Source organism: Formica exsecta, unplaced genomic scaffold, assembly GCF_003651465.1.
Source record: "Formica exsecta isolate Colony F162 unplaced genomic scaffold, ASM365146v1 scaffold11, whole genome shotgun sequence".
Taxonomy (NCBI): domain Eukaryota; kingdom Metazoa; phylum Arthropoda; class Insecta; order Hymenoptera; family Formicidae; genus Formica; species Formica exsecta.
The window spans coordinates 1,790,043-1,800,474 of record NW_021848439.1 but is presented as its reverse complement, the minus strand read 5'-3'; the positions used below and the strand labels follow the sequence as shown (position 1 = coordinate 1,800,474).

Genomic DNA, 10,432 nt, shown 5'->3' with positions numbered 1-10,432 from the left:
CAGATTCTCGCTTGTTTTCAATAATAAAAATTTCTGTATCTACTCAGAAGAACGACAATATTTCAACATAACGTCATTGCTCGCAAATTCAGAAGTATTTCGTGTATAAAATTGCGCACTAATAACGAGTGACATTATACGTTTCAGAAAATCTTACCATATTATTATATATATACTACGGTATTTATTTATATGCTCTGCTCCGACTTCTATCAATTTATTCAAAGTATGTAATTTCTTTTAGTGATACCGCAGAACTTGATGAAAATATTATTTAAAGAGATCGTTTAAAGAGATTTATGTAATTGTAGGTAGACAGTCGAATAAAAGACCGCAAATTGAGATCCCTTTTATAAAACCAATGCTCACTTCGATCGAGCGTCTTCTTTTTCTTACGGTACCTTCCTCTCCTTTTAACCGCGAGACATGCTCCCATTCATTTCAGACTAGTTGCGCTTCGTTGCACTCGATGGATCTTCCAACTTCTGTGCATACAGTTACATATTATATACTTGGCGATGCATTCCCTTCAGGATTTCCGCCTCAAAGTTACATGAAAATTACATAATTACGATATCACTGCATTACTATCTCTCGATAAAATAACCTGTTATGATAAGACTCAGAAATCTGCAGCAATTAAAAGACAAATTCACACAGACATTATGAATAATTATGATAATTCATGACAGAACCAGTTGTCTAAAAATTTTTTCTTGTAATTGTTTATTGGAGATTATGAGAAGCATCGCAATTTAATTGGAGTGGCTGAACATCTTAAATGAGTTTCTAATTTGCAAAGCAAACGAGAAATTGCATTATTGTCAGAGGAAGGACTTTCTCTGCGATTAAGGGAGTAAATCTTGGGGAATTGAATTAAAATTGGCGGCATCTCGAAAGGACCGAGATGCTTGCAACACACGTTTTAAGGAGATAAAGACATTTTGAAGGAAAATTGTGTTTCTCATTTCTTTCTTTTTTTGAAGTTTAATTTTACATATAACTAATCATATTAATATTTTCATTTTCACATTAAGTAATCACCATAAATTATAAATAACTTTAAATTACCCAATTCCCCGTTTGTATTTTGTTGTGTTTTAAATAAATAAAAATTAAATAAATAAACTTTAAAAAAACGGAAGATCTTTAGAGATATACAAGAACAGTTTTTTATCCACGAATAAAACAATCGCAGCAGCCGCAGCGAGGAATGCATTTGAAAATTATCGTAATTTCGTTGATCCTATCTGGAGGTACAAAGGCCTGGGCTTTCGCTCTGTACTTTCGTATCGTAATCATGGAAGAGAACCCAGGACGTACGATGTACGACGACGGCGGCGGCGGCGGCACGCAAAAGCGGAAATGACGAATAGCATTTGTGCGTCACGTCCGAAGGTTGCGATGTAAAAGTGTGAGCCAAGGAATCCTTTCACTCGGCCTGCACGATGTAACTTCTTATGTTCGTTACGGCGGTGGTTTCGCGTTAACACGTGCCGCCGTCTTATTTTCCGTGTGCCGAGAATCTCGCGTCATGTGCACTTCTTCCCGACGATTTTGTACCATATACTTAAAATAACTAACTTCTTCGACATCGTTGTGTGCGATATGTATCATTGACCATTAATCGCAACTGGATGCCTTCAAGATTAAATCGCGAGTGTTATCACTAACGCGTGTTTAATATAATAATTGTCACGCCTCGAAGATGTTATTTCATACTGTTGTGAGTGTTGGTTCCTTAACTGGAAACTATCATTATTCTCTTATGTGCGATAAGGGAATAATCAATGTATCGTACGAGTATGTCGTTTAAAGTAAGCAACGTGGGATCTAATTTCTTGAGCAATCTAACAGAAATCTTTCTTATGCGTTGCAATTTTGTAATTCTTTAGTAACGATATATAATTTTATATATCAGTTTTTAAATTATAATATTCCATAATTTTAAAAATGTATACCGATTTAATGTACTTTGATGATAAAATAAGATATAAAAAAGTAAGAATTGTAAGCATTGTTGGCTTTCGAATATATTTACAATTTACACTATATGTATAATTTAGAAAATTAATTTATGTTCTCGAAAAAGCATGCAATATTGTAAGATAAAATTCAAACTTCCGCGTTAAAATGTCACATTAATACGATATACGCCAGTTTTATAATATATGATTAGCTTCCAATATTGCTTCAGAAACTTTCTACTCGTAAATTATGACGAACCATCTCAAGAATGTGTTATTAAATAAACTAAAATAACTACAAGAGTCTTTATAACACTAGGATATGCATTATGAAGAGAGAGAGAAAGAGAGAGAGAGAGAGAAAGAAGAAAATTAGTGATTCCTTAAAATTTTTTCTATTTACGTTCTATGACATCAAGCAGAGAGCATATAAAATTTGATTTCTTCTTTCTATTAATCAAAGGTTATTAAAGATTGTATTAAAGACACTAAAATATAGTTCTTATTTTATAATAAGATTCTTCTGTAATAAACTTATTGACATTTGAGATAGAATTTCCACAAAATTCTACGTTTTTGAACGCTACATAAAGCTATTTTTATCAAATAGACTCGTAATAAGTATTTGAATTCTATTATTATTTTTTAACAGCTGACTCCTCTCTCTCTCTCTCTATTTATCTATTTATTTATTTCTTATCTATCTCTATCACAATTTATTCTTTTCCTTTTCAGTTCTTTATCTATTTAGTCACATATCTCACATATTACGACAACAGTAATATTCCGTTTATAACATATTTCACACTTGCCTTTTACGATGTGCCTTGGCTGCATTTAATCGATTCATGTCTTCGTGGAGAAGATATTTTTTAGCACCTATTATTCCATTTCTTCAAATAGAAAAATAAATATTTAATAGCTTATCTTCAATATAAACATTAAAGGAAAGGCATTATTAAAGGAATTATATTTTAATTTAAATATAACTCAATGATATATGTCTTATTCATTATCTTTCACCATGTTTCTATTGTTTCTAGTAGATATATCAGTTTTAAAAATTATTTTCTTAGATTTTAATTTTTTTTTGTTTATTTTAGAAAAAAAGTTATTTGCTCTAAAGTTTAAAATAATATTATTAAAATTGTAATACAATTTGATAGAGAGCTTTATTTAATAAAAATCCGAGTTTTGTATGGAATTTTTAATTAGAAACAAAAGTCCAAAAACAATATGCTACTATTGATTCCAACATCTTTTTTCTTTTTAAGGTCGCATAATATTTTTATATTTACCTAATATAGTCTTTTAGGTCGATATTAAAAAGAATGATTGCGAACATTTCTCGGTTATCGGGTGGCGTTAATGACATTAGAGTCTGACTATTCGTATTTTCAAATTTTCATTCGTTAAACGTAAAATGTTGCAAAGCCTGGTTGGCCACATATATTTTCCTCTGTAGTTTCAATAGCCTATGTTGCATATTATATATTTATTATATATTTATATAGAACAGTTTATAAATAATATTTAATAATTATTAAATTACGGAGATGATTAAATACAAAAACTTCGAAAATTTAAAAATAAAAAAGTATCCGAGGAAGCGTGCAATTTATAATACTAACGAGAATTTATAATACTACTTAAGAGAAGCTATCTTTACAGAATTGTAGAGAGAATACAATATGATATTCTGTATTAATATAAAAAAAAAAGAAAAATTATTGCCAAGAATAGAGAGAAAGAGAGAACTTTATTTTATATACATATATATAGCAAGCCTGCCCAACTTATATTAAAGTAGTGTGATCTACTTTCATGACTGAAAGAGACAGACCACCACATTTTTACTACCACATTTTTTTTTTTTTTAGGTTTAGAAGACAGGAAGAGCTCATAACGAAGACAAAAGTAACTACTGATATTTTACCATACAATATATTTTCTTCAAACTTACAGCAAAATATTTTGGTATTCTTTTTCAATTAATGTGATGGCTGTGCCTGCATTGCAGTATTGAATTATTTCATTTAATTATTTTATTTAATTATTGATCATTGAGTTGAAATTAAGTTCAACTTTTATAATAACAATAACAACAATTATAAACTTAAAATTACCATTCTGCTTAAAAATGAATAGTGATCAATGAATTGGGCAGACCTATATATGGCATTTCTCTCTCTCTCTCTCTCTCTTTCTTTCTCTCTCTCTCTTTAATCAAAGATCGATTCCAACATATATTTGATGGTTATATGAGTAAAATCTATATATTCTAAAGTATTTAATTTCTTTAGTACTTACATAGGTCGACGTCCCGAAAGTTTTAAAACCAAATCTATTAATGCAGCTGGAAAGATGTGTAACAATATTGTCAATATATAATATATGACAAAACTTTCGATAAATATTGGATTAGAAGTCCAGACAACTCCTTCTAAAGGTATTTCATCTGATGATATTTTGTGCGTTATTTTGCAGATTTCTCGAAATGATAAATTTTTTTCATCAGGAAAAGTAGAATTTACGACTAAAGCGGAACCTGAAGTGAAACTAACAATATAAACTAATTAATGCACTATTTATAGGTTTGATAAAGTTTTATATAAATTGCATTAAACTTCAAAAATATCTTAAATCTTAAATGTAAGATTGCAAGATAGTCACGAGATATTATTATAGAATATTAAAAATTCAATTTTAACATGTTTTAATAAATTTAGCATCGTATTTATAAAAAAATATAAATACGTAGGAAAAATATTGTTTAATTATTTTAAAATTCTCAACTTAATCTTATCCGAAAGAAAATTATATTTAAATTCAATTGAGAATAAATATTTAATTTTTTAACTCTCTGATGCAACTTTTGACTTCTGGCGCAAAAAAGCAAGTTTTAGTAAGATGCATACAAATGATAATTATAATTAGAGTACGTTTAATTTCAAATCAAGATAATTTTCGTTTATAGTTTAATGCAGAGATGTTTTTCAGTATATACGTTGATGATCATACGTTGTCAATCCAAGCTTCCAAGATACGAGGATTATAGTATTGATGACAATGTCTACTGGCACATCATTTTGTAAAGTATGATATGCTACTCGTACTATTCCTTTCCCGCCAGCAATTAATAGCCCTATTGGACCATTAAAACTATTTACATATCCTGGGATTGGCTCCTTCAGCGTAGATACCACTAAAAAGAAACATATATTTTTTAGATTATTACTGTTAGATTATTAAAGAAATAATTATATTCCGTATTAGTAATTTTTATTAATATATATTGTATATAAAATATATGCATTGATATATTATTAATATCTTATTGATATATTATTGATATCTTATTGATATACAAACAGAAAAATTGTAAAAAATTCCAAACTCTAACTTTAATTTTTTCTTGACTTAATTTTTAATTAGACAACAAATTTAATTAAACATTTAGATGTATTGTTATTTCTAAAATAATTACATAAATTGTTTGAGTTAACAACACGTTCAAATGACATTTATATAACTAATTATATCATATGAATGTAATACAGAAGCAAATGTAAATGTAAATTTGCTATTAATTATCTGGAAATTTAAAATTTAGATTATACTTTTTGCCGATATTTCTGTTTGTATTCTATGTATACATTTGTATTTTATTATAATATATTAATGCAAACACTTTATAAGGCACTTTTTATAAAAAAAAGAGAAATTATTCAGCAGATATTCATCAGCTTGCCCAAAACGCATAAAGAGAGGAAGAAAACTGAGATGTTATTTCTAACATTCAGAAAAAGGATACGTACCTATGGAAGGCCTTACAATCGCACAAGGTAAAGATGAAGAATATTCCTGTATTACACTTTCCGCTAAATTCTTCGAGAATATATATGTGTTGGGAAAATTATCTAAACATCTGTATATAATTTCAAAAGAATATGGTAATTTAAAATCTTGAAAATAATAGTAACAATATGATATAAATAGAAAGAAATGATTAAGAGAGAGAGAGAGAGAAAGAAGAAAATTAGGAAATATCTTGCAAGCAGAGATGAACGTGATAATCTTAGCGTTTAGCAATCTAAATAATTAATTGATAAAGATATGTCTATGATAATACTAGGTTTTCGATTCTTGTAATATGATTTACGTACGTAATAATTATTTCTCAGATTCGTATCATGTATTAAGACGATGCACGTTTTAGAGAGAGAGAGAGTGTAATGAATTAGCAGAAGCGACCGGTAGAGAAAATCGAATGCCTATATATCGCTTGCCATTCCATTCCATTCGGATAACCCACTTTCGACCATCGTTGCAGATTTAAAGGCATACACATAGAATCCTCCCGAACATTGTGTCATCCTGATTCTCTGGCTATTGCGTTTCACACGCGCCTTTACATTATTCCGCGTTAGAGAGATTATTACGTAATAATTATCCGAAATTAATTCAAAAATCTTCATTTCGTACCTTTATCGCATGAAAGATAATATTTCTTTTTCTTTCTCATACATTTCACCATAATAAAAAAATGCATATCTTAATATTTAAAAAAATATTCGAAGAGTTCGAAGCTTCAGGTACTGTTTCAAACGCGTGTATACATTTCGCCTATACATTACCGAGCACCACTCAAGTCATATGTAATCGGAGCATATTAGCGATATTATTGCATTTTAATTTATCGAAGCGCCGCGACCAAGTCCTATAAGTTATTAAACAAGGACACGATCGGGTATGTACAGATAGTAGGCTGATGATTCGCGCGTAGGTGCCGAGCCCGCCGTTTCGCACATCAATGACCGAAGAGAACGATAACGGCACGGCACAGAGAGGAGAGCAGAGAGTAAGGAACGAGGTGCCAAGGCATCGGAAAATTGCGGCACCGTTGGAGGCGGCAGTTAACCGGCGACGGCCATTCACTCTGGAGGCTGCATATAACCTCGTTACAGGCTACCACACATCGTGTACCACCTGTAAACTGCGCGGGCAAGCACACACACATATCCACACGTAAAACTTCTCAAACTTCCCATTTACATAATATTTATATCCACAAAAAAAAATTTTTTCTTAAAAAAAAAGTGGCGTCTGGGATAATTTTAATAATTTAATTAATTAATAATTTAAGAACTTTCCTCTCTTCCTGTAACAATTGTATTTGTACTATCGTATAAATTATAATGCTACGATATTAAAATGAAAGCGATCTAAAGTCTCCTTAGATAATTTCGATTTCTGCTGCACCATTGTATTGTAGTTCTTTCAATAATTAATTAAACAATTTCAAGAGCCCGACCGCTCGATACACTCTAAATATCATTATACAAATTATCTGGGTTATCGGACTCGTTACCGCCACCACTATCTCTGGCATCATTATACTCGGCTTTATCTGATTACAAAGCGGTATAGCACGCGGATAATTCGCGCCTAGGGAAAGGCGACAATAAATCCTCATCGGTCTTATTGCGCAATACCCGAGTGGCCCCTCCGTCTCTCTTTGCTGAAAGGAAAAATGGGTTACCGGTAGTTGTGTACAGTATGTGGGAAGGAAGTTTTACGATGTTAGAGCGCGCCATAACACGGTTATTTAATCAATGCGACTTCTCGAGTTGCAGAAGTGCTCGGTTTGCGAGATATTTAATAGCATTATAGGTGCTAACTGGCAAAATGTTCCGCGTTCTTGACGTCGCGTTTACGTTCCGCGTGCACATGTGCGCCTTATTACGCGAGCTTTTAATAAAAACGAACGGCGATATTCCGCTTTTTTTTTTTTCACGGCAATATACACGAGGGGCTCCGAAGGATATAACTGATCTCCATCGGAATGATTTCTTAATCTCTTGCGTCGCCAGGAAATAATTATTTGCTCGTGTACGCGAGCTGTCACAATGTGATTGCTTCCTGTCATTGCTCTCAAACGGTTGAGATTCCGCATATATTAATGCTACTTCTTTTTTTTATTCTCCGCGAAAGGAGATTCTTAGCAAGCTGCTGAAATGCGATTAAAGTCAACTGCCTTCATTAAACGTTAAATGCACGGTGAGAATGCTGGATATTATAACGCGTGTCGTTGGATACGCTAGAGATCATCCGTTATAAATCGTAACCCAATGAATTACGAGAGCGATACGGAAACGGCGGCAAACACGTGGATAAACGTTGTTCGCCGATGATTGCGTGACGCGAGGGAAATTTACGAGCGAATTTTTCCGCGTGATTTCACTTTACCCGACGCGTCGTGATGGCGACGTCGCTTTTGCGTTGCGAAATTGAATTTCAAGCGCATCGATCATCGATCATCGCGAGCATCGATGAAAACAACGCTCAAAATGCAAAATCGAAATATAACAAACTGCGGATACGACTTTGTGCATTAAAATTTTTTACGTCAAAATTTTCGAATAAAACGATAAAAGATAAAAGATATTAGAAATATTTAAGTAAATAATTTTTGCAAATTTGATGTCATTTTCTCTTTTTAATTTTCAATATTTCGATATTTTGAGACAATAAAGTCTCAAGAATTATATATATAAAGTTCTGTTAAAATAACGTAGACATGTTGATATATAAAATTTCGTTATCAATTTCGCTTTCATTTAATTCGCATAATACTGTCCATGTTTAATCGCTTGTAATTTGCAAAATCGAAGATTAATGACATTTCATCATCAGACACATAATTGAATCGAGATCTTATCTCGGAGAGAAAACAGAGAGGAGCCACATATACATTCAGAAAATTATCTAGGTATGCGAATTACGTGTAATATGATATAAATAGAAAGAAATGATTTCCTTTTCTAATTACCATATATTTAAAATTTATATACGTATGGCATATTCTTTTTCTAATTACCATCTATTTAAAATTTATATGCGTATGGCATATTCTTTTTCTAATTACCATATATTTAAAATTTATATGCGTATGGCATATTCTTTTTCTAATTACCATATATTTAAAATTTATGTGCGTATTCGATTTATATTTACCACACTTACTTAGTCGTAAAGATATTTAAGATATGTTCATCTACTGACTCGGCCACTTTGATCATTTTCCGCCAATCAGCTATAGGGGCGGGTATACTTTTTCTTCTATGCACGAATTATTCAATTGTGTATATGCTGTGCTAACATGCACTAGAGCCTTTAACAGATAAAAACAATTAATAATAAATTATAATTATAAAGATATGCTTTTTTAACATGCTATAATTGAAAAGTTTGAAACAGGAAATTGGCGCATATTCACAATTTGTGGATATTAGTTTTATATATAGTTTTTACACGCGGGAAGCATCGTGAACTATTCTGTTTTTGTTTTCAATTTTTTAATTATAATTTCTGTCTGTATATGATAAAAAATTCAATTTTCTTATATATATTGTATATATTTAACAGAACTTATATGTATACAATAATTTAAAAGCATTTCTAGGAATAAATATATAATAAAAATGTTGTAGTGTATCAGATAAAATGTCATATAAAATAATTCACGCAATGAAATACAATAAATTATTTATAAATATACAAATGCAGTATCAATCTCGTGTTTACTTACTATTATGTTCTTCATATTTTCGGCTAAGATACAAATATCTCTCGTTGATCTGGTATTATTAAAAATAGCGTGCTTTAAACTATCGTTAAATTTCACGCTTGCCGCCGAATGAATTATTATAGTCACTCTTTCAGTCAACATTTGTCTATCGACAGCTGACAAATCTAAATTTTCTTTACTGATATCGCCGGAAACTGGAATTAATTTCTTAAAATTTGAGGGCTGCTCTTCTCGCAGTTTATCATATAACTGAAACAAAGAAATATTATATAAAATATTTTCATTAAAAATTTGTCATTAAATATTTGTCAAAATTTTTAAAACATGTTTATTTAATAAATGTAGGATATGTTTTGTGATGGTTTTTCTTACACAATTTATTACTTTTAACGTTTTTTGATGTGTTATCTCATACACTTTTATTAAATTTCAAAGATATTAAAATTAATTTGCTATTGAAATAATATTGTAATAAAAATTATTCACATAGAAATCCTTTTTGTTGAGATGTTATAACAATTCTTAAAGAAGCGCTGTGCATATGTATGTGTTGCAAAATATATCCACATTTCTATAACTAATTTACCGGTGAGTTTAACATTTTTTCAAGTCTTTCATTAGGGCTCAGTCCTTTTTTCGAACGCATCAATAGAAATATTTCTCGAATATCCGGACAAGATCGTAATATCTTCTCAATATATACTTTGCCCAGAAATCCTGTTGCGCCTGTCAAAAATATACTTTGTCCGGCGTAGAATATGGGAATCGACTTGACTGGATCAATATTCCCATCCATCATTATTAAAGTAAAGCGAATGTGAATTGTACTAGCAGCGAAGCAACAGCACAAAAAAAAATATAATATATATATATA

At 30.7% G+C, this 10,432-nt stretch overlaps 1 pseudogene; it reads right to left on the bottom strand.

Moving 5' to 3' along the window:
- Positions 1-2,590: 2,590 nt before the first annotated feature.
- Positions 2,591-10,354, bottom strand: LOC115236017 (annotated as a pseudogene).
- Positions 10,355-10,432: the final 78 nt, after the last annotated feature.